Raw genomic sequence first — 26,467 nt, 5'->3', positions numbered from 1 at the left:
TTTAACGACCGATCAAACTAAAACCATACTGAGGTCCATTAAATCAGGCTCTGCATTGGACCCTTGCCCCACTTCGGTATTAGCCATGGTTTCAGACACAATTACTCCCATTATCACTCACGTTTGCAATATAATATTGAGCTCTGGGACTTATCCAGACTCTTTAAAAAACACATTGATTAAGCCTTTGCTTAAAAAACCAAATCTTGACAGGAATGATCTGAAAAATTACCGGCCCATAGCAAGTCTTCCTTTTTTGGCCAAACTGACAGAGAAAGCCATGAACCAGCAGCTGTCGGAATATATAGAGAGACACAATCTGCTTGATGATACCCAGTTTGGGTTCCGTAAATATCATGGAACCGAAACTGCTCTCATCAAAGCAGCGGACGATATTAGACTCATCCGGGACCAAGGAGGGACAGCTTTGCTGGTACTCTTGGACCTCTCGGCAGCATTCGACACGGTTGACCATAAGACCTTGGTCGACCGTGTCGAAAAAATGGGAATCCATTCCACTGCGAGAAACCTGCTTGCCTCCTTCTTGGCTAATAGAACTCAGGCGGTCACTCTTGGACCATTCCAATCTGCCAAACTGTCGTTGCCGTGTGGGGTCCCTCAAGGCTCATCCCTTAGTCCGACACTTTTTAACATCTATGTGTCGGACCTTGCTAGTGTCATCAAAGCACATGGGATGAGCCTAACCTCATACGCAGACGACACACAGTTGGTATTGGCCATCAGGGGTGACGGACAGGAGGTGGCAGAACGGTTCCAAAGAGGCATGACAGCTATCGGTGAGTGGATGGCAGGAAACTGCCTGAAGCTCAATTCCGAGAAAACGGAGGTTGTCATTTTTGGCAATCTCTCGCCATCGTGGCCTACTACCTGGTGGCCATCAGAATTTGGCACCCCACCTTGTCCGACCCCTAAGGTGAGAAATCTAGGAGTTACCTTTGACAACCAGCTTAACTTTATGGCTCATGCCAATAAGGTAGCGTCTACGGCCCATTTTAAACTCAGAATGATAAGGAAAATCTTGCCTTTTCTGCCTGACACGGCCGCTAAAACCCTGGTCACGTCATTGGTTTTAAGTTCACTAGATTACTGCAACGGACTCTTTCTGAATGCACAATCCAGAGTCACAAAAAAGTTGCAGACGGTACAAAATGCCGCCGCACGCCTGCTGTCAAAAAACCAAAATTCGCACCCATCTCAGATACTCTGAGGTCCTATCACTGGTTGTCTATCCAAAACAGGATAAAGTTTAAAGCGATGTGCATAGTCTACAAGGTAATGCAGGATCAGGGGCCTCGCTTCCTAAAAGATCACCTAATACCTTACAGTCCTGCCAGAAAGCTACGATCTTCATCACTTAACCAATTAGTGGTCCCACGTAGCAGAACAGTCACATGGGGTGACCGCCGCTTCTTAGTTGCGGCCCCCAAAATCTGGAACACCCTACCATACCACATCAAAGCCAGTCCATCGCTTCTACAGTTCAGAAAAAATCTGAAGACGTGGTTATTCAACCAATAATACAGTACACCCACCGCATCCTCACCTCTAAGGAATGACATTACTGCAGTCTAGCGCCGAGACACCCAAGGGTAATTGTTCGCGCTCTATAAGTGTCAGAAAATAAATAAATAAATAAATAGGTCTTGGAGTAGCATGCTACTAGGAGAAAACGCGCTTAGATGCCTCGTCAGGGGTACTAAGCACTATATTAATGCAATTACAATACAATACTTCATGACTGTGTCATGTAACGTCAGAAGGCCTAAATAATACATTTTCGGTGTATGCAGTTAATCAAAGAGACATTTTTTTCACTTGTGCACTGACATTTATTGCACTGTTCCTCAGGAAGGCAACCCAGTACAATCAAAAGAGACTGAGAAAAACTATTTGTCTCAATTCCCTCTATGCTTACTTTGTTTGTCTGAGACTGCAATGGCTGCAGATCTGATTGAAGTCGTCCAGCAGCGCAGATCAGTTTAGCTTTGTATCTCCTCGTAAAGGGCCTGTGTGCTGGGGAATCTCGTTGTGACGCTACAGTGGCTCTGACAATATGATCCCCCTAACACCCATACAACCAACTTTTCATGATCTTCATCACTCACTGCACAATTGGGTGGGATGAAAAAACTGGGAGGTCTCTTAAAGGAACGTGGCCGATATAATTAAGGGCGTGGCTTAAAAAACATTTATGCTAAAAATATGAGCCCAGCCTAATGTGCTGTCCAACTTCTATTTTGCTGCTTCTGTTATTGCCTCCACATATAATACAACAAGTAACATTACACCTACAACAAGCCAGGACTATTGGCTTTGTCAAGGGTTGTTGGTTTGAAAAGATAAATATACTACATTCATACAACTATGGCTTCGTTGTATATAATATTGAAAATGCTTTAGTTCCCGCGCGAAAGATTGTGGTGTAGTGGCTGAAGCTGCCAACTTTGGAGCTGAGGAAGCAGGTTTGAGTCTCAGTGCCGGCTCAACATCCTGTTTTCCCCGGCAAATCACTTAATCGTTCGTGCCTACCAAAAAATAAATGAATATGTCCTTGTTGGCGCTCATGTAAAAAGCACTTCGGATTTTGCAATATAGAACTGCAAACTAATAAAATCTACATCAAAAACCGTGAACTGCTAGAGAGTTAAGATTTGTTTTCCCATTCTGAGAGAGGACGAAAATGGAGAGCCCGATAGGGACCCGTCTCGGCCCCTGCTTTTAAGAACTGTCTGTGCTGAGCGCCGGCAGGACCCGGCCCACTTAAAGCCCTGAATTAGGGTTTCATAGTACAAAAGACAAAACTATTGCCTTTGTAATTTTCTTGTTTACGATCTTTTCGTGAGTCTTGCCGAGTCGCGGCGTTCCCGTGTTTGCCTGTTTGCTCAGGAGCGCTACGGCCCAGTGCACGGGAACACGAGCCGCTCTCAGCCTTGGAGGTGACCTGGGGTCACCCTACAGGTGCAGACAAGTTATCCTGCTCGTGCCTTCCCTCGTGCTCATGAATGTTGTTAATGGTTCATGTTTCGTGCTCTGGAGGCCTCCCTGCTCTGTTGTATATAAGAAAAGAACTGGGCAAACAACAAGACTTGCATATATATTTTTAATGTATTTAAACATTTAAAATACGAGCTCCCAGCCAGCTTCGGAGCGCTGTATATGTTTAATGAGTATATAGAGTCAGAAATAATGTGTGAGCTAATTTGCCAAAAGGCTGCAGATATATATACATTGAACCGAAAAAAGGGTAGAAAATACACAATGGTGATTTATACAATAGACCGCTCGGGCAGGAGGTTATACCACTGGTTACCAGTGAAAAGAAGAGTAGAGTACAAAGCTCTTACCTTGGCACACAGAGCAATGAACAATATTGGTCCGCATTATCTGAGGCGAAGGCTTCGGAAGTGCACCAGTAAGCGAGCGCTGAGATCAAATGACCAGAATCTTCTGGTGATCCCACGTTTTGCAAAGGCTCGGTCCGGAGGCCTTTCCTGAACGGTTAAAACTACCACTTTGTCGAACACCATGGTGGAATTTTTAAGAAGGATCAATTCTGAACAAATGTTCAGGAAGGCACTAAAGACTTGGCTTTCTGCTCTACCCTAACAGTTTCCTTCTGGCTCCCCACCGTCCAGGTCAATCTGCTCTACTAGCTCTGGGACATCTCCGTTGGAGGTAGCTGCGCGCTTTGCAAGCTCCATATTATCATTATTTCACTGAAAATTCCTCACAGGCCTTTAGTAGACAGGCTTCTCAGACTGTTCCCTGGGGTGATGAAGCTTTCCATCGTCATACGTAGCTTCCCTTTTGGAGTGTTCTAGTGCTGTCTCACTCAATCCATTTTTCTTTTTTCTCTGGACTCGTGCATGCTGTAGCGGCCTACACAAAAGTTCCATGCATAGTGACTCGTGAAAAAAAGAGTGTTGTGCATCAAGTAATAACTCTCAACTGCACTCCAATCATCATTGATTCCACAAGCTCTTTGTGAATAATGTTAGACCAGCTTATGAAGATGCAGAAGCACATTAGTGCTCTCACCAAAGGAGCGAACTTCCAATGGCGCATTCTAAGGAAAATAAAACTGTTCCTACCCCACAATGACTCAGACTGCAGGGCCAATCCTGGTGATCTCTAAACTGGATTATGGAAGCGCAGCCCTCTGTTGCCTTCCCAGATTGAAGATGGCGCCACTTAGGGCATCTCTCAACTCTGCTGCAAGGCTCATTATAGGCTTAAAAAGTAACAATCACATTTACGCCGGAGTTGAAGTCACTAAATTGTCTTCCGTAGAGAGCAAGGATACATCTGAAAATTGCATACATGACCCACAAAGCTTTACATTTCAACACCTCAATATACCTTGCACAAAAACGTGAGCTCTCTGGGGGGTCCCAGACCCTCTAGGGACTCCAGCACTTTACTACTCAAGTCATGGAAATTCCATAAAATGAAAACCTACAATCGAGCATTCTCGGGTATTGCACCAAGAATTTGGAATTCCCTGCAACCTGAAAGAAGACTGAATAATTCCACGGCTTCCTTCAAAAGAGAAGCTAAAGCGATACTGCTGAAGAAATTTCTGGGCAAGATCCCCAGCCCCAGGCACCCTAGGACTTGCTTCTTTATATTTGTTTAAATTGGAGTGTTATGATTGTTTCTTGTCCGGTTGGTCTATTGTTCCCACTTCCTGTACCTTCGTAACTAGCAATCTGTAAAGCACTGCGATACCCCCTGTGGTCATGTTCGCGCTATATAAAACTTTTAAAAGAAATAGGAAGAATCAAAGGTATTTCATCTTGCCAACATCAACCTTTCTACATGTTAGTGTTAGCTTTGTCATTGCTATTTCTGGGTTAAAAATGGCCAGTGCAACTGTTTGGGTATTAGTGTTCTGACAGACCTAAAATATTTTAGGTTCTTGTGATCGGTCTTTTTAGAGACAGTATGTTTAGCATTCAACAAATAAAGTCTAATTTCAAGTAACTCATTGTCATTGATAGCGTGATTTATCCCGACAGAGATCAGTTTACGAGACGAGTGAGCAACTGGGCATACCTGTCTTTTAGTGGCATGGCACTAAAACAAAACTCTTCCTACTTTTATATTGGAAAGGTCTGCTTCTACATAAATTGGAGCAGTAGAACCATGCTTTCTCTGGATCTTCAGTCCATTGGCAAAGCTGTCCTTTTCTGGAGAGTTAAATCATAGGGGATTTGATGGGTGGAAATCTAAGAATTAAACGTTTATCGAAAGTTGAGAATCCCATATATCTCTGTAGCTGTGTACTGTATGTTAGCCATTCCATAACTGCCTCAACTTTTTGTGGATAAATAGGACTTCTTGTTTGGGGCCAAGATAAACCCCAAAACACTACAGATGCTGTGTGAAAATAAGATGTTTCCTGCTTCGCATGCAGTTTGTGTTCTGCATTTTTCTAACACCAACTTAATAAGGAATGAATGAATGAATATGGTGCTTGTAAAGTGCACTGACACTCCCATAGGAGGATCCTGGCACTGGGCAGCAACAAGAGTGACTTAATAACACATAAAAGACCGGCCAAAGAAACCGTCACAGAATGAAAGAATAACACTGCAAATTGGAGGTAGCAAAAAGCCAGGTCTTTAGCTGCCTTCTAAAGATGCTCCGATTTAATGGGTCTCGGATGACTAGGAAGTTGGTTCCAGGCTCTTGTACCCAGAACAGCAAAGGATTTAGCCCCTCATGTTTTAAGTCTGAAAGGAGGGTGCTTCAGAAGATTGGCATGTTTAGTCGTGTAGTAGGTGAATCTGGAAAATAGATATTTTTGTCCCAATGCTCTATAGGCATTGAAGGTAAATAAGAGGGTTTTGAAAAGCACCCTCTCATGCACCGACAGCCAGTGTAAAGCTTTTAAAGACACCAAAGCAGATGATCATCGAAGAAGTTTCAAAACAAGTCTGGCGTTATCCATGCAAAGGCTACTACCTTTCTTGCAGCTAGTGGTAGGTACTCAAAAAACATTTTCAGTGATTTGATAAGATTAAACGTATTCCTGCCACTGCAAAAGCTTGTGGGCAAAATGACAGAGCCATCAAATTTTACTTCAAGGTTTTTTACAACCTGCAATGTAGCAGGTGGTGGGGGCGTAGGGTTTGCCCACCATGAAGCAGGGTCAAAGTAATTGGGCTTTCCCAGCAGCATAATCTCCACCTTATCAATATTACATTTTAAATTATTGGATTGCATCCACTGGATATTTTCAATTGAACAATGTTTAAAATTAAATTGAGCTCCAAGCCAATGGATGTGTTCTCTAATGCCAAGACCAGCTGCATATCATCAGCATATGATGTAGTTTCAATTCCAAAAGAAGTTATCAACGATATCAGGGGCCATGTATATGTTAAACAATCAAGGTTATGGAATGAGCCGTGTGCTTCCCCTGAGTTGACAGTCTCTTCAGAGGATAGCAACGGTCGTAACATAACCGTTTGTCTGCGATTTGAGAGGAAGGACTTGATCCAGAGCAAGATGAGAAATCCCACAGTTCTTAGTGCGTTACAACAGGATGTCATGGGAGACGGTATCAAAGGCAGCTGATAAGTCTAATAAAATCAGCTATGCACTTTTTCCAGAGTCCATAGTCAATTTGAGCGTATCGGCAACTTCAAACAGAGCTGACTCTGTGGAGTGCCTATCGCGAAAGCTAGGCTGCAGAGGATGGAGGATATTAGCCTCCAACAGGAAAAGCAGTTATTTGACAATTTACCAATTTTTCAATGATTTTACTCAGGTCGGGTAGTAATGAGATCGGCTGAAGATTTGGAAGAGTTGTGGGATTGGTCAGTTGTTTTTTCTGCAATGGTTTGCCGACTGCTAATTTCCTCTCAGTTGGGACCCCAGCAGTGGTCAATGAGGTATTCAGGATTTCATTGATCACTGGGTTGACAATGTCAACGACTTTATGAAAGATATATGGAGGGCAGGGGTCATAAGAGGATCCTGATTTGCGTGACAATGTAGCCTGTTGTGATTGGGCTAATGTAATTTTCTGAAAGGCTGTCAAGGATGCTTCTGTCAGGGGAGTGTTGCCCACTAAATCAATTCTCAGGGAAGAGATAGTTCTAAGCTCCTGTTGGAAGAACAGTATTTTTTCTTTGAAAAGCAATGAGATTTGGTTGCATATTATTCGAGAGGGTGGGATATCTCTGGCCAATGCTCTAGGTTGTAAGAACAATTTGGTAATCGAGAATATTGTTTTTTGGTTGGATTGGGCTTCATCCATCTGAGTGGAGATGTAGGCCTTTTTCGTGGTGTTGATCTGACTATGATAGATTGTCAAGGTCCTTCGAAATTGAAGTCCTCTGCATTATAGACTCTCTGCCACTTCCACTCAAGTTGCTTGCAGAGCAGACGTTGTTCTGCTAAAGCCTGTGTGTACCATGGGGCTGAGGGCTAGCAGCTCTGTTTTTAATGTTGAAGCTAATTCGTTATTAGCTTGGGTAATCCAGGTCTTAGAAGCTAGGGCATCCTCTTCTACATTTGCCAACAAGGTAGGGGCAGAGCAAAATGAATGCATGGAGAGATTGGGATCAGACAGCACTTTGCCCAATTTTGTGTGGTAAGGGGGTCTGAAAATAAGGGGGAGGAGGGTTGGCTAACTGTCTCAAGCCATATCCTAAACAGAATCAGCATATGGTCCGACCAGGTCTACGAAATGGGGGGCAGAGGGGGTTTAACTACCAAATTAAGGTTATCGGAGCAGACTCCATGCAATGTATGACCTGCAGTGTGTGTAGTTGGGGCAACCTATTGATGAAGACCAAAGGTTCTTAAAGTGTCAAAGTTAGCTACCTCTCCGAGTCTTCACTGCACTCCAAGTGAAAGTTAATATTTAAATTACAAAAAACGGTTAGAGGAAGGGTCCAAGGGTAAGTTTAACGACCTCAACTAGATACATACCCCAAAATAACATACTCAAATACACAATAAGTATCTAGGGGTCAATGTGCCATGTCAGTCACTGTCAATCTAAACCGCAACACAATACAGACAGAGTAGTGAAAACCCAAAATGCAACAAAATGTAACCTGTGATAGCTAGGTGTAAACTCTAGGGCAAGAGTAAATATTCCCATCAGTAGCCGTCCTGTACCAACCCTTTTAGCATCATTTGGGTTCTCCTTGCCCAGGAGACAGGACAACACAACATAGCCTATCGGTGTTCTTAATACTATGTGTTTTTCTAAAAAATATGTGTTGTCAAGAAAGGGTGGTAGTAGTATCAATGTGGATGAGTTTTATGGCTACTGGATAAGCAGTGTAAATGAAAATAGTGAATAAAGTGAATAAAGTTAAAATTGGGTCAACTGAGTAGGTTATAAGTTTTAATGGTGTCTCCCAGTTGTCCAAATCTAAAAACATAAAGTGTGAGAAAACAGATTTAACAAAATATCTGTGAGTAGTAGGTCAACATGTTTCTGCATGCAGACACATGTTGACCTACTACTCACAGATATTTTGTTAAATCTGTTAAAGGGTTGGTACAGGACGGCTACTGATGGGAATATTTACTCTTGCCCTAGAGTTTACACCTAGCTATCACATGTTACATTTTGTTGCATTTTGGGTTTTCACTACTCTGTCTGTATTGTGTTGAGGTTTAGACTGACAGTGACTGACATGGCACATTGACCCCTAGATACTTATTGTGTATTTGAGAAAGTTAAGATTTCCCAACAATCTAAAATTTGCATAGTGAAATACAAGCGGAGCTACAGCTTCTCCGATAGATAATAAAAATCTGGTGCCTGAGGGACGATAAATAAGCCCACCTGCAAAAGACAGGTAGGGAGCAATCTTAATACAGAAGCCAAGGCTTTCTGCCCCTTTCACAGAGCCTAGATCAAAGGACAATGTGCAAGCCACCACCGCAGGACTCTGTTCTATCCTGACTGAGAATGGTGTATCCCGGAGTTAGGGCATGAACAATGCCAGGATTACACCACTCTTTGAGCCACGATAACGTGATAAAAAGAAAATCCTAGTGGAGATCAGTGAGCAAGTCAGAGGTTTTCTGAGCGTGTTAGCTCTGGGGACAGTGCGTTAACAAAGGCCACCAAATAATGACATCTCAACTGACACTTGGGTGGTGGCAGGAAATGGGTCTAGGGGAACTCCGAACATGGCCCTACATTTGGAACATGACAGATGGCCTACAATATGGTGTGGAGAATCAGTAAAATCACAATGCATAACAGGGTTGTGAAATGATTTTCAGAAAGTCTGTGACATAACAATACCTGGCAATTAATTGGCAGGGTGGCTTGCGATGGTCGTGTTCCAGCGCGGATGGGCCCAGGTGGGCTTTCCTTTGGCTCGCCTGCTGTGTGTATCTGACCTCTTAAATAGCTATGGCCCACAAAAAGCCTAGCTATATAGGGCAACATTATTGCCCCCAAACCAGTTGCAGAGCTATTAGGGTGAGAATACCGCATTTCTCCATCCATTATAATCCATTTAAACCCAAGTATTACATGTACTCCATATCTGTATTCCACTTACTTCACCCCTGAAGAAGTGCTTTATCAGCCCGAAAAGCATTGGGTTCTAATAAATACTGCTTTTCCGACGAATTATGCTTCAGTGCGTCTTCTTGATAGAGGTCCGGGTGGGCACATCTCGAGCATAAGAAACTTTGGAAAATAGCATGATATTCCATGTGTAGACTGAATGGGATTACAATAAACAGTGGAATACAGATATGGAGTACATGTAATACTTGGATTTAAATGGATTATAATGGATAGAGAAATGCTGTATTCCTACCCTAAGAGCTGTGCAACAGGTTTGGGGGCATTAATGTTGCCCCACATAGTATGGTTTAGATTTCATATGCCATCAGGGCATGGCATACCCAGTGAGCACGCATCTCAGGATCAGTATTGGATAAACACAGTTGAATACAGAAGAGAAATAAAGGTGTGCATCCCATCATTCTGTTGTACATTCCACAAAAAGCCTAGAGCACCAAAAAACCAAAATGGCAGCTCTAAAAAGGAACTCCGATTAACACAGGAAGCGGAGACTAATTAAAGTGCGATGTGCCAAGATGGATATCCACTTTAGATAAAAAAGTTCTGTTGTAGTTTCCTCCGATAAAACTTTCTGCCAAATTGACATTAACACAGGTACAAACACACAGATTCAAAGGTACAGCGTTTTAAAGTCAAACTAGCTGCAGTTATATCTGAAGGTCTCTAGTTATGGAATATATCACAATGACATCCAGATCTACTATGACAAAACTATCTTAAGTACTCAGAGAATACTTCATTAATAAAGTGTTGAAAGTCAGTTGGTGCTGTGCAGATGCTGAAAAGCATAACTTGGGTATGAAATAGACCAAACTTAGGCCCAAATGAGGTCTTCCGCTCTTTCCCTGAATGCACTCGTATGAAATACTATGGCCCTTTGAGGTCGAGTTTATTGTAAATCTGAACATTCCTTAGTTGGTGAAGCAAGATCACTATCAAAAGCAATAGATGTTTGTTTTAGGTTTGTTCACTGCCCTATAGTCAATGCACGTGTGGAGATCTTCTTGTTTAGGCACAGAAAATGAGGAGGCAATATTGGAGTCTGAGGAAATAGATACATCTTGTTTCAGAGTGATTATCCTATGCAGTCTCCTTCTCTGTTAGGGAATGTACCCAGCTGCATGGCAGAGCTGCTCCTGGCTCAATGTGGATTTTACAAAACCCCAATGGGGCATTCAAAACTCTGCCTTTCCCCACACAAAATTTGAACCTGCACATTTTATACTGCTTAGGTCATGGAATTATAACAGTACAACATACCCTGTGGAAGCTAAAAAAAAAAGTAGCTGGTATTGAGCTATAGTCAGGACTTTCTTTAACATCACAATGATGAGTGTAGTAGGCACTTAAAATGGCCATCAACTCAGCTTCAGTAAAATAGTAATAGGTTTATTAGCAAGTGACTCATTCACAGGTCACTTACCAACTGACCTTGAATAGAACTTTCACTTCAGTTTAACTATATGTAAGAATTTTGCTTTACAAAGATTCTATTCAACAAATACGCCATGTGATTTTTTTAAGGCTTTTTATGGCTGCAACTCATTTGATTGGCCAGTGTTTTCTATTATACCGTACAGTATGTATAAGGAGTATTGGCCAACAATTCCACTCCTACACAGTGACTTTATGCCAAAAGGTTATACAGGAAAAGTTATTAAATTGAAGGGAGTCATGGATACTTCTTTTCAATTTAAAGGGAGATCTGCTATTGGCAAAGTTTTCATTTCTGAAGAGGGCCCAGCTATTCTTGGGTGGTTACAACAGTATGATTTACATATCATTCTGGACCCAAGGTCCGATGATGTAGTACTTGCTGTTGAGGATTTCTACAATGTTGAAAATGTTCTTTCTAAGTTTACTGATGTTTTCCGTCCTACTTTGGGTAAACTAAAAGGTTATTTACATGAAATTAAGGTTAAAGAAAATTCTTCTCCAGTTAGACACGCTCTAAGAAGGATTCCCATTGCCGTTAGAAAGGAGGTAAAGGAAATGCTTGATGATATGCAAAAGCAGGACATAATTGAACCGGTGGAAGCTTCCGAGTGGCTTTCGCAAGTTGTGGTCACACAGAAAAAGGATGGTAAGCTCCGTTTTTGTGTTGACCTTCGTTCTCTAAACCAGAACATCATAGTTGGCAAATTTCCCTTGCCCAACATTTCGGAAATGGTTCTCTTAATGGACAAGGTTAAATTCTTTAGCAAACTGGACCTAAGGTCCGCTTATCATCAAGTTGTGTTACACCCTGACTCCAAAAAATTTACTGCTTTTGTTACCATTGAAGGGGTGTTTCAGTTCAAAAGATTGCCTTTCGGCTTAGCCTCTGCGGCAAGCGTTTTCCAACGCATGATGCATTCTCTATTCAAAGACTTAAAGCGTGTCCACTTCTTCCAAGATGACATCTTGATTACAGGTATAGATGAGCTTGAACACAATTGCAATTTGTCCAAAGTTTTACAAATTTTATCAACTGCTGGTCTCACCCTCAGAAAAGACAAATGTCAGTTCTTGTTAACCGAAATTGACTACTTGGGGTACACTATATCACAGAATGGTGTTAAGCCCAAAGAGGATCTTCGGAGAGCGATCAAGTGTGCCCCTATTCCTACTGACAAAGACCAACTAAAGTCTTTTCTTGGTTTAGTGGAGTACTACTCAAAATTTGTACCTAACTTCTCGCACAAAACTGAACCTTTACGAATGTTACTTAGGAAGGGTGTGCATTTTGAGTGGGGAACTCAACAGTCTCAAGCATTTGAACTGGTTAAGAGTGATATTATTAATGCGGGCATTTTAACAACTTTTGAACCAGGTAGAGACACTTATGTTACGGTTGATGCAAGTGCTTATGGGATTGGTGCCGTGTTATCCCAGAGGTGTGGTGGGAGTGAGAAGACTGTAGCGTTCGCTTCTCGCTGTCTCAATTCCTCTGAGCGTAACTACGCTGTTATCGAGCGAGAAGCCCTAGCTGCGGTATGGGGCGTTTCTCACTTTCGCACCTATCTGTGGGGCATGCAATTCTGTCTAAGGACTGACCATAAGCCCCTCCTTAAAATCCTGTCACCAGGTGGGCTAATAATGGTTCTCCCCGCCTGATGAAGTTTGCTGCCAAGCTACAAGACTATACTTTTAGATTAGAGCACATATCTGGTTGGAGAAACACACAAGCGGACTGTTTATCACGTCTTCCTGTTTCTTCAGAGAGTGTTAGTGAGGATCTTGAAGACGAGAGTGTGTGTTTGATTGCTGCCTTCGAGGATGTTTGTTCTTCTGAGTTCCACTCCATCTCTAGAGAAGAATGGCATCAAGCTGTCTTAGAAGATTCTGACTTTGGTGAGTTGGTTGATGCTATTCGTTTGGGATGGAGAAGGGAAGGGGATGTTAAGCCTTCCTTGCGTTCCTTTGTTAAATTACAAGAAGAGCTGAGTTTGGGTGTTTCAGATGATTTGGTTTTGCGTGGTGAGAGGTTTGTCCCACCCTTCTCTCTTAGGAGGAAACTTTTTTGTTTAGCTCATGAGGGACATCTTGGGCAAAACATGACTCTTAAGAGGATTAAAAAGAACTTTTGGTGGCCCGGAGTTGACGATGATGTGCGTAGGTGGGTTGAGTCTTGTCTTTTGTGTAAAGAGAGTGAAAAGAGGTTGAAGATCTTTTCTCCTTCACAGGGCTCCATCGTTAGCACAAGTGATTTGCCTTGGGATAAGATCTGCTTAGATTTTATTGGTCCCATGGATTCCTTACCCTCTGATTGTAGGTTTGCTTTAGTTCTTGTTGATGTGTCTTCTCGGTGGTTATGTGTAGAATTTATGAGGAATATTACCACTGACGCTGTTATAAAGCAATTGAGGTCTTTATTTTTAAAGGAAAGTTTTCCGAAAATTCTAATTACAGATAATGGCACCCAACTTGCGTCTTCCTCTATGCGTTCTTTCCTGGCCAATCATGGAATTAAACACATTTGCACTTCCCTGTACAACCCCCAAGGTAATGGTTTGGTGGAACGAATGAATCGATTGGTCAAGGGTACTATACAGTTGTCTGTGCAAGGACAAAAGGATGTACGCAGGGCTGTAGAGGATATGGTGTGGTCTTACAATACCACTGCCCATGGAGTTACTGATTTAGTCCCTTTTGAAAGCATGCGTGGAAGAATTCCCAGAACTAAATTGGTCCCGCAGTGGTTGTGGGAGGGAACTGTTGTTTCTAAGGTAGTTCCTGGAAAAGTTGGTAGAGTTGAAGTGGGTGACTTGGTCAAAATTAAGTTGAGCCGTAGAGAATTTGGCATGAATAAGTTTTCCGATCCCATGAAGGTTAAGGAAGTTCATAAGTGGCATGTCGTGCTAGAGAATGGACAAAATTGGAATTTCCGCAGGATTGCCTTGTATGCCAAGAATGGTGTTTCGGATATGGGTTTGGATGTGCAGTCTTCCAGGGATGTGTCCTTGAGGGGGCACTCTCATCTCAAGGGATCTCAGTCTGCTTCAGATCTTTCTCAGGGTACATTTCAGTTACCTAATTCTTCCCTACCGACACCTAACTGTTCAAAGAAATTTTCCTCTGTACCAGAGTCACCAGGAGGAGTGACTCCTAATTTAGATCGGTCCTCCTATGGGAGAACTCATCGTGTTCCTAAGAAATTTGATGAATTTGTTAGATATTGATTTTCCACTGTGTTTTGCTTTATTGTTTTTGCCCTCTTTCGTTGTTTTTCTTCCCTGTTTCTTTGTCTTGTTTTTTTTTAGTGTTTTTTTCTCTCTTTAAGGGGAGGAGATATGTTGTGCCTCTCATCGTACTGTCATTTTCATTATTGTTGCTCTTAGAGTGTTAGCTAGCATTAATTCTGTGTTCTCTTACCTGTATGTATTCCATGCTCCGCATTCTGATCCTGGCGGTTGCTGAGGCAGGATAGTTCATACTTGTACTGCTGTGCTTGTTAATAAACCTACCTAATTCATGCTTCTGGACCACGACTCTTCACTTCAGCCAGCAATTTTATTAGTCCACCAATTGAGTGTTTCTAATTGCAGTGCATGGTTGGAAGGTGCTACCATTGTTATCTTTCATGCTTCCCATCCACTGTCCCAGAAGAAATCACTGCTATTGCCTTCAGCACACCGTTTTAATGCACTTCAAGCTCTGCATGTACCAGCAACAGAAGCGCCAGTACACCAGACTTAAAGAGGTCCTCATAACCAACCTAACATATCCATCAGTACCAGGACCACACCCTGTGTGTGCTGCCCTTCTTTGTAAAATGCAGATTTGAGCTCATCTCCTGTTGCAGACAAATAGACATTATCTGTGGAACAAAGCAAACCATACAAACAATAATGGAAATCATATGTACGGTGGAAGGAGAAACTATTACTACTACACCTTCCAGCTGCATCATCAGGGCCCTGAGTTGATCCCAACTCTAAGCAGAAATACGAACCTAACCCAAAATCTTGGTAAGCTTTATGTGAGCAGCCCCCTTCATCATACAGTACATTCTTGGACACCATACACCAGCACAATCTGTTTCCTCTTCACTAATTTTGGAGATCCTAGTCTGCCCCCACTCTCTTATGGTACCAGTATGTAGCATGAATCCCACGAGCAAGAAAGAGAAATTGTGTCTGAGAAGACAAGGTCTTCTCAAAGACTCAACACAGGCACAATACCGATCTCAGGCAGAGACCCACACTCTTAAATTCCAGGAATACTGTACTATCCCATAAAGTGTGAAGGAATGTACTATTCACTACGTGGCACACCTGGTAAGATCCGTCAGGCACCAATACTATATGATGCAGTTAGACTCTTGTAATAACTTGATTGACCACCTCCCCTGGGCCTCTTCCCAGTGAAGGTCCTTCATGTTCCCTTCACCACTTCCCCATTTCCCTTGGAGTTTTGCGAGGAAGTCAGCTGTAATATTCACTAGTGTCTTGTGGTCTTGGAGGACGCACCAACAGCGAGTTCTTCCATCAGAAGTTTAGCATCAGTGCATGAGTAACAAGTGACTTTATCCTAGTCAATATTATGGCATGCTTCCTGGGGAAGTTTGCACGTTGGTGCTATTTTAGCAACCATGACGTCTCTGATGTAGTTTACAGACTGTAGGCACAGAGACCTACTCCAGCATAAGTATGACCCTACTTGCATATTAACTCTACCTTTCATTTATGAAGCATTAGGCACGTGCAAGAGCCAAAGTACAAAACTTCTGTAGGCTCTATAATAGCAGCTATGGGACTGCACCAGCTCTCTGCACCAACAGCCTCCTCTCATGGGCTTCAATAGGAGTAGGCCTTTTCCCTGCACCAGCAGCGACCTTTCCTGGGACATGAACAAGAAGTCAGCACAGCTTTGAGACCGGAAAATGAAGTCAGGACGGTACTCTTTGCAATGAGTGTCCTACTTATCTCAATTAAGAGAACTATGTGGCATACTTGACTCTTTTTCTATATGGTCCACGAAGATGATTTTCCTTTTTGCCCATAGTGGCACAATAATGTGATTAACAGAAGGTGTTTCACTGTATCAGCAGGAAGGCTAAGGTTATGTAAACCTGAATTATTGGGAAACTTCATGACTACATAAGAGGAAAAGGAAAGAAAGCAACATTCCTAAACCCTAGTAATTAACTTTATTCTGGAAACCAGTTAATTTTTTAAGTGTCTCAATGTTGCTTAGTCCAAGTATTTATGGGAACCTACGTGCTCCTCCTATGCAAGACTGGCTAGGATCATTGCTTAATGTCAGAGGCGCATTTCTCTGCAATACACAATCGCCGTTTCCTTTGGGTGTATGACATTCCTTTGTCCTTTAACTATCAACTTGTCCTATCATCACCTCAGAAGAAACCCATGCCACCATGAAGTCCATCCACTCAGGAGCACCATCAGACTCCTGCCCCCACCACGTCTACTCTGGGGGTCCACAACCCATCACCACCATGCGACCACGTATTCTGAATGCCTCCACCACTTCTGTGACCTTCTCAGATACTTGGAAACACACAACTGTTTTCCTATTGCTGAAGACATTTTCTATAGACCCTTCAACACTCGCTAACTATAGAACAATCTCCTTTCTAACATTCGCGGCCATGGTCTTGGAGAAGATCATTGACAGACACCTCACCAAATATCTCTGTGACCACAAAGTACTTACCACCACTCAATCTGGTTCCAGAACCAACCACAGCATGCAAACTGCCCTCATCTCTGCCACGGGTGACACTGGACAAAGAAGACTCGACGGCCCTCATCCACCTCGACTTCTCCACAGCATTTGACACTGTATCCCTCCCCATCCTCATCCAACACCTACATGACATTGGAATCCAAGGACAGGCCCTCTAGTGGTTCTTCTCCTTCCTGACTAGAAGGACCCAATCAGTCAGTCTGGCACTGTAGACCTTGGACGCCCATGATCTCATCTGAGGAGTTCCGCCAGGATCCTGCCTGAGCCTGACCCTCTTCAAGGCATACATGATCCCTATAGACTGCATCATGCCCTCTCACAGTATCACCGTCCTTTCCCACGCCAATGACGTGCAACTCATTCTCTCCTTCAGGGGCAAAAATGCCACTACCCGAATCAAGTTGAATGCCTGCATGACTGATTTCGCTCACTGGATAAAGACCGCCTCTTGCGTACATACCCTGAAGATACTGAGTAGGATTTTCAAATGGTTACCAATTAGAACCCAGAAAACTGTCATGCATGCCCTGGTCACAAGCAGGCTGGACTATGGGAACAACCTCTATGCCGGGATGAACAAAAACACTCACCAGAATGCTGCAGTACATTCAGAATTTTTCGGTCAGACTCACTCTCACCCTCCCACGCTGCACTCACATCACACCGCACCTGAAGGAGCTCCACTGTCTCCCCATTCACAAACGAGCCCAATTCAAACTCCTCACCCACACTTTCAAGGCACTATGTAACACTGGCCCAGCATACCTCAACAATCGCACCTGCTTTCACCAATCTTCTGGACACAGCTGCTCGTGTGGTCTCCACCTTGCACAAATCCCCCACGTACGGAAAACTAGATCTGGTAGTAGAACCTTTCACTACATTGCTCCTGAAGCATGGAACAGCCTGCCTGTATGCATAAGAGCCTCCTCCGCACTTCTTGAATTCCACAAGAAGTTGAACACCTGGCATTTTGAGTAGGCATGGGCGGAAAATCCGTTCCGCTCGCGGATTTTGCGGATTTTCGGGAAATCCGCAATCCGCGAGATTTGCGAATTTCCTGCAAAATCCGCAAATCCGCGAGCAGCGGATTTTGCTCGCACTGCTCGCACTGTTCGCGTGAGTTCGCGCCCCGCGAATAAGTGCGAAATTGCAGAAATACGATTTAAGCAAAACTGAAAGTAACTACTTACCAGGTTCAAAAGTTCAGGCACATCATTAGTAGCCATTTCCTGTAGTGCTTCCTGAGGGGCCCCTCCAGAGTTCAGTTGCCAGTTGAAACTATTATGTGACCCTGCTCTGAACCTCAGAATAGTTACACATATGCCACAAAGGTCATGAATTACAGCTAAGGGAGACAAGCAGGAGCCAGGCTGGAAGTTAAAATCCATTAATCAGCCCCTAATTCATTATTGTCAGTTGAGGCAGGGCAGGTGTTGTAACTAATTTTGCAACAATGAAAGCACTTAGCAAGTGCAAAAGATCACTAATCAGGGCGCACTAAGGAAGCAGGTGCCAGCTAAAAAAATATTCTGTGACACATTAATCAGCCCCAAATTAATTCAGGTCACTTGAGGCAGGGAAGGTGTGCTTTGCTTTGCCGAAAATAATGTACACTGGACAACCAGAGGGTGTGGTGATGAAACAGAGGGTGGCATGGGTGGGCCAGAGGGTGGCATGAGTAGTCAGAGAGTGGCAGTGGTGACAGAGAGTGGCAGTGATGAAGAAGAGTGTCCCAAACAGGTTGGACACGTAGAAACAACAAGTTCGCAAAACTTGCGACCCGACAGGTAAGTTCGCAAATTGCGAAATTGTAAAAACCCTCGCGAACTGGCAGAAACACGGGCGAACACAAAAAAAAAAAAAATCCGCAAATTCGCGGGAATTCGCGGATTTTGCGGATTGCGAGTTCGCAAATCCGCAAATTCGCGGATTGCCAATCCGCAAAATCCGCTCATGCTTAATTTTGAGTAGTCCCTCTAGTCCCTAGGTGTACCTAGACCCCACATCTTCTAAGTGCCAGCATACCTTCCGGGTCATAGGGCTCTCTAGAAATCTGCATAACATAACATCAAACAGATAGCTGAACCTACAGGTCATAGCCTCTGCATCTAAATCTTTATTTGCAAACATTTTCTCCTACTATATATAACCTCGATAAATGCAAACAGGGTCACTTTACTTTGGAACAAGTGAGGTCACAGAAATTGTTGTGAACTTAGCTCTAAACAGTAACCTCACTGTCAGGTACATTTCATTCACTGGGGTCTATGAGACTAACTTAGCATCATGTCAAATAATGATCTCTTCCCAATGACTTTGGGGAACTTATGGGTTAGTGGGTTGCAGGAAGCATTTGTGGGATACTTGTGTTCATCTATTCAACACTCATCATTTCAGTCCCACCTGAGCAGTGCTCTGATCTGCTACAAGTAATCAGTGGAATGGTTCAGCGTTGTCAATGCTGCGTCAAGATGTGGGGAGCCTGGCCGTTTACATTACATACTGGTGTCTCAGGCTCCATTTCTCATCTGCAGCCATCCTACTGAGTTGGGAGGTTGGTTCATTGAAAGGCATCCATGGTTCTAAGAAACTGTGATCTATCTCCTGGTAATCCTCAGAGAGGTTCTCGGTAGCTCTTAATTGTAAGTTACATGAAGAGCCATCTGTACAAAGACTTCTACCAGGGTTATCTGGAAAATCGGTTGCTCCTGGGCTCTGCCTCTTTTGGCTTCATTGGCGACTCCTTTCTTTCCAGCCTCCAGCATCCTATTAATAACACCCAATGCACATCTACTTGAGCACACAAGGGTGCTGTAGACCTCTGCGGTACTGACCAGTTCAACAGAAAAGTGCATCAATAGAATGACATGCAAGTCCTGTTGAGAAAGCAATCTAATGTTGCAAGAAAGACTAAAAACACAGCCACCAATTGGTGTAGCTGCATTACTTCTACTATGACAATTACTCTAATGAAGCCCCTAAAGTTGCTGGCTTTATAGATCTACACCTTCTAGTACAGCCTTCTCGCTGTTGACCATCGCAGGTCAGGCCCGCTGGATGCACCAGCGTGCTCCACTCCTGAGATTCTCCTGCGCCAGCTTCCTCCTGTCTTTGGTTTAGAGTAGGAGGTCCGGCAAGGTCTATGCTGTTCCCAAAGCCTCCTCTCCTGGACTGGAATAAAATGTCAGGCCAGTTTTCTCCTGGGATTGAAATAAACAGGCAAGACAGTTCTATACACCTGCAGCCTCCTCTGATAGTGCTGTGATTATTGATAAAACCAGGTCTATGCACGACCAGCGTCCTCTCTGGGGACAAGAATAAGAGATCAGGCCAGTACTCTGGGCAAGCAATCACCACTCATGTGGCAGTAATAAGAGGCCAGTTCTCTACACCAGGAGCCTCCTCTTCTAGGACAGTTAGTGAAGTTCCGGTCAGCTCTGGCTCATGTGGCCTCCTCTTCTGGGATATGTAATTAGAGCTCAGGTCACTTATGTGCACCTGTGGTCTCCTCTCCTGAAAGCGGTTTTTAAGGTCAGTTCTGTGCACCTCCGGGCTTCTCTTCTGGGACAGGTATTGGAGGTTGGTTCTGTGCACCTCCGGGCTTCTCTTCTGGGACAGGTTGGTTCTGTGCGTCTGTTGCCTTCTCTTCTGGAATGGTTATTAGAGGTCAGGTCAGTTCTGAGCACCTGTGGTCTTCTTTTCTGGGACAGATATTATAGGTCAGTTCTGTGCACTTCTGGCCTTCTCTTCTGGGACAGGTATTAGAGGTCAGTTCTGTGCACTTCTGGCCTTCTCTTCTGGGACAGGTATTAGAGGTCAGGTCAGTTCTGTGCCCCCATGGCCTTCTCTTCTGGGACCGGCATTAGAAGTTAGGTAGGATCTGTGCACCTGCAGTCTCCTATTCTGAGACCGGTATTAGAGATCCGTTCTGTGCCCCTCTGGCCTTCTGCTCTGGGACTGTTGTTAGAGGCCAAGTCAGTGCTGTGCACTTCTGGGCTTCTCTTCTGGGACAGGTTGGTTCTGTGCACCTGTGGCCTTTTCTGGGACCGGTATTAGAGGTCAGTTCTGTGCACCTGTTGCCTTCATGTATGGGACAGGTATTAGAGGTCAGTTCTGAGTTCTGTGCACCTCTGGCCTTCTCTTCTGTGACAGTTATTAGAGGTCAGTTCTGTGCACCTCTGGCCTTCTCTTCTGGGGCAGGTATTAGAGGTTAGTTGTAAGAAGTTGGCCTGGCATATGCTGCCACTATTCTAGTGGGATTGCAAAAACAACAGGTGATGGACCGAATGAGGATCAATGTCACACATTCAACCCAGTCAAATGATCTGGGTCCTAATCCATCGTTTTTTTGCACTCCACACCACCCTGGGTTAGACAATGGCGATATGCAAATCAGCTCTGACCCTGTGCCTCATGGGAACAGTCCAGTCCGAACTACAAAAGCCATGTCCTTCCCAGAACGGAATCAAGCATCCGAGGACCGGACAGGTTTCTAGTTCTAGTGGGCACCTTGCACAAGTCCAAATGACCCTCATTGATAGTAGTTTAAAGACAACCTTTATAGAAAGCTATCCTAGTAGTAGCTGTGGAGAGCAGCCTTCAGGCTTAGTCTTGGAGGAATGTAAAGCAGCTTGATTTACCAGTCTATAATCTCGTGAATGAGCAAATGAAAGGAGAACCACACCAGGTATATATATAAATTATATGTATTTAATCTAAACACATCCCTCTAGTCTCTTTATGAGGCTAGAGGCAAAAGTACATTCAGTAAACTTAATAGTACACAGTAAATTAGCACAATATACATTGAGCGTTTGGGGCGTACCAAACCATATATCAATAAAAAGGTATAAGAACCATGACTTGAATAGATACAAGGCCTAGAGCCTTCGGAACCACTGGGGCCAATAGGAACCACCCAAGGTAGTGACACAGGGGACCCACGGGGGACGCGTGCAGTGTGTAAACACAGCCGCAAATCACCATTAACTTCTATGGGGAAAGTTGTGATTGGAATTTTAAAGAAATGGACACTTAGAAGCGGACTTGGAGCAAATCCTTTTAGAACTAGATGGTTCTAGAGTCAACACCCAAGGGAGCACCACAGTACTCGAGTAACCTCACCCAGGGAAGCCTGGTGCATAGGTGTCTTTTGATGTCGGGTTTCGTCGTCGTTTTCAATGGTGATCTGCTGCAAAGCGCTGCTGGCGACCAAGTGGAAAGTTTCCGGAGGAATACAAGCCTGGATCGAGGATGAGAAGAACCTGAAACCAGAGGGGACATAGTCTGGGTCACTAGCCATTGACCAGGGGCTCGATAGTCGAATGCCCACAGATGTCAGGTGATTTCAGATGTAGAAGGGGAAGTTTGACTCTTCAGCCACGAGGGCCAGGAGGTGTCGATGATGACCAGGTTCTGGATTTGAGCTGTCCCATGAAGAATGTTGAGTGCTGCGGTATTGGTGCCCAGATTGGACCCAACAAGCCTTGGCAACAGCAACCCACGCAAAAAGCAGAGATTGGCTTTGGTGCAGACCAGCAAGGTCTGAGGGACTCACCCTTTCGTGGGGAGTCAGGGCACGTCTGGAACATCCAGGGATGCCCACGGAAAAGTAGAGTTACCTTCAAAGGGACCCACCAGTCAACCGATCAGGGATTGTGAAGAAGCCTCGAGCTGAAATGCATGAAGCAGGCCCACGGAACACTTGTGGAGTGTAGGCCCACAATCTTTAGTGCAGATGGTGCTCGGGGATTGGGCTACAAATAATTCAAATCACAACTTCAGGAAAATCTCGGGAGGTTGCAGCACTTAGCAAATGTGCACGGTGTCCAGGTATTCAGGTTCCACGTCACTCGTGAGGGCTGCGGGTCTCAGCTTTGCTGGGGACTTGGTCGGCCTTTGAGAAGTCTGAAAATCCTCTTTCTGGCCTGCATTTACTTCGGAGTCTGGCGGGAGCTTCGGAGATGCAGACCAGCAAATGCTTTGTTTGTGCCTATTTGAACAGGGGAGTCACTCCTTGACCCCAAGGGAGATTCTTCCGTCCTCTAGTCTTTAGTAGAGCGTCGACGTTCCAGGATTCAGCTTCAGAGTTTTTTCCAGGTGTAATCTAAAGTCCTATTGCCAGGGTTCCCTTACTTATACCAAGAAAAGGGGTTGGACATACTCTGGGGACCCACCTATGGGAGGGTTTGGAAAGAGGGGTGGCTACACCCATTTCCTTTGTCCAATTTCATGCCAGAGCAGGGTCTGGAAGCCCCTGCAACCGGTTTGAACTGGACTATTCCCTGGGACACCAAATGCAGGGACCCAGTGCAGACAGCAAAGCACTCTAAGAGTGCACCCACCCAGCCCCAATACACTAAAGCCTGTCTGAGAGGTGGTTACACCTCCCTGTGACATGAAACCTATTGTCGAGGCCTACCCTGCCGGAGTGTCAGTCAGTAGCAGGAGGCCAGACTCGTGTCTGTGGCTGCAGCATCCATTTTGTGATGCCACTGCTCTTTTAAACTATTACTGGTTAGACAAGTGTGTACATGTCTCTCCCTCTAGAAGGGTGGGGGGTAGGATTCCAAAGTGTTTGACACCAAACACGACATTTTTCCATGCAGCCAGTGCAAAGTTAGCATTTACAGCAAGGTTATAATGCACTTAAGAGTATATGGTCTGGCTGCATCACAGAACAGCCTCAGAGAATAGGGTCCGAAAGCTGCAGAGGGGTCTTGCTCATGCATGGGCACCCTCTCACACAAAACCAAGCCCTCTGGCTTCAGGATTGATAAGGCCTGCCATATGAGTGACTGATAGGCTTATAAGTGCCTGTGATTTAAGGTAGATATAGGTAACTATATCTTAGTAAGGGGTGCATGCACCACCTTACCCAGGCTGCTGTAGCAGTCCTGTGGTGCCATTTTGGAAGGCTTCTCGGGGGTGGCATAATGATTGCTTCAGTCCCTGGTAGGCCTCTGGGGTACCTATGCCCTTAGTACCTAGTGTACCATATACTAGGGACGCACAAGGGTACCTCTGTAACCAAACTGCAGTGTATCTAAAGTACTGGGAATCCATTTAGAGAGGAAAGCAGATAGGCTGGGGCCCTGTTTAGCAGGATCCCAGCCAAACTAAGTCAAAAACCATCAAACACCAGAACAAAGTGGGGGCAACCATGTAGTCAGATTCCACCTTCCTACATCAGTTCTGTGCACCTGTTGTCTTCTCTTAGGGGACAGGTAATAGTGATCAGGTTAGTTCTGTGAACCTGCCGCCTTCTCTTCTGGCACAGGTATTAGAGATCAGGTCAGTTCTGTGAACCTGCAGTCTTCTATTCTGGGACAGCTATTAGAGGCCAGGTTAGTTCTGTGCACCTCCAGGATTCTCTTCTGGGACAGGTTGGTTATGTGCACCTGTGGCCTTCTCTTCTGGGACAGGTATTAGAGGTCAGTTCTGTGCACCTGTGGCCTTCTCTTCTGGGACTGGTATTAGAGGTCAGTTCTGAGCACTTCGGCCTTCACTGCTGGGACAGGTATTAGAGGTCAGTACTGTGCACCTTTGGCCTTCTCTTCTGGGACAAGGATTAGAGGTCAGTTCCGTGCACCTGTGGCCTCCTCTTCTGACAAACAAAGCAAACACAAGGAGATGATGGATGGAGTGCTGAAACCTTTCACTCAGCCTCAGTCACAGATATGGTTTGAATCCGTCATCGTTCTTTAGCTCCCTTTGCCATCCCAGTTCAGCCCAGCTATATGCAAATCAGTCTTGACCCTGTACCTTATGGGAACAGTCCAGACTGAACTGCCAAGCAAGGTCTTCCCTGAACCAGAAGCAAGCATCCTGGGACCGGTTTTGGGGTAACACCCCATATCAGCCAGGCTGCTTGATTCCAGTGGCAAAGTGATCAAGGGACCCACGTCTGGGAATACTTAGGAACACATAGCAAACACAAGGAGATGATGGATGGAGGGCTGAAACTTTTCAGACACTCGCCCCCAGTCACAGATCTGGGTTGAATCCGTCCTCATTCTTTAGCTCACTTTGCCACCCCAGCACTGGGGTGAATGTATGACATGTTTTTCATTATGTCCACCAACTGTTCTTTTTGCTTTTGTCACTCCGAGTGACGGGTGTGCCCAGATGTGGGTCCAGTGCTCCTCATGTCACTGGAGTCAAGCTATCCTGGCTGATGAGGTGTGAAACCCCGAAACCGGTCCTAGGATGCTTGTTTGTAGTCCAGGGAGGACCTGGCTTGGCAGTTCGGGCTGGACTGTTTCCATTAGACACGCGGTCAAGACAGATTTGCATATGGCTGGGTTCAAACGAGAATGACATGGTGAGCAAAAAAATGACGGATTTAGGCCAAGATCTCTGTACTGGGGTGAATGTATGACATTGTTCTGCATTCTGTCCATCAACTGTTCTTTAGGTCGAGCTGGAGAAAGCAATGCGAAGCATTGCGTCTAGCGAAGTATCTAATGTTGCCCGTCTCCTGGGAATCTGAGAAAGGGGTCGGGCATGCGCGACGATTGGTGTCTGTGGACGCGCACGTCCAGGCCGGCGCTGTGCACATCTCTGCCTCAGATTCCCTGAAGTGCGTAAACACACACATACACACATGCGCACACACACACATGCGCAGGCAGGCACACACAAACACGCAGGCAGGCACACACACGCAGGCAGGCACACACACGCAGGCACACACACACACACACACACACACACGCACACGCACACACACAAATACACATGCACGTGCACCCCCCTACCCCCTCCACACTTACTGGGGTCTTTCCACGTGTCCCTGTCTCCCTCGGCAGCCAGCGGGTCAGTCTCGGCAACAGGCGGGGCTCTCCACGACCACGGGAGCCCCGCTAGCTCACACGCAAATCTTCCGGCTGGCTACAGGAGCGCGGGGTAGGCTCCCATCTGCTTCCTGTTTGCGGCCCCGCCCCCGTCCTAAAACAGGTTGCCTGGCTTCCTTTCCAATCCGAGCTGCGGCGGTGAGTTTTTTTCAATACGTGACTTGTTATTAGATCCTAGTTCTACATAGACCTCTACTGCACATTTTATTTCATGTGTACCTCTTAATTTGCCTTGTAACACACGTTTTGATGTATTATAATTGTAATCTTGCATTTGTTTTATTACAATAAACTTTGTGTTTGCAAGGTTTGTGATCTTACAGTAATCCGTAATTTAATTTTACTGTCAATGTTTCTATCGCACTTGTTACGTGTGCAGTCTCTCTTCACTTTCTGTCTAATACTCACCCAACATGGCCGCCGCCACATGCTCACACTGCACAAGATATATTGAGCCCACTCGTTCGGGTTGCCAGATTCCTGCCATCCTGCACCGGAACCTTAGGCTGATCCCCACCGCCAGCTCCACTGATAAGCTCTGCCACAGAGGCCCTTAATGCCCTGTATTTAAATCGGTCTATCGGCCGTTTTCTGGTTTCACTCCTATCTGCTTGCCCCCTGTAGGGAGACCGAACAGGCCTACCGGCAATTTTTTATCGTACCTGCCGTATGCCTTGAAACCTCTTGAATGACGGCAGCAAAGTCACACCGCCTTGAACTGTTGAATCCCGGCAATCTGCTGCGATATGGTAAAATTCCCCGCTTGCATATTTTGCGGCACCTTGTCCACTTCGATATCACGTTAAATCCTTACTAAATT

At 44.9% G+C, this 26,467-nt stretch overlaps 1 protein-coding gene across 1 annotated transcript in view; it reads left to right on the top strand.

The window, feature by feature from the left end:
- The window catches only part of ABR (ABR activator of RhoGEF and GTPase), a 1,286,060-nt gene that overhangs the window by 68,006 nt on the left and 1,191,587 nt on the right, over positions 1-26,467 (top strand). The window lies entirely within an intron of this gene.

This window comes from Lissotriton vulgaris, chromosome 2_1, assembly GCF_964263255.1.
Source record: "Lissotriton vulgaris chromosome 2_1, aLisVul1.2, whole genome shotgun sequence".
Taxonomy (NCBI): Eukaryota; Metazoa; Chordata; class Amphibia; order Caudata; family Salamandridae; genus Lissotriton; species Lissotriton vulgaris.
This window is presented reverse-complemented; position numbering and strand designations above follow the sequence as displayed.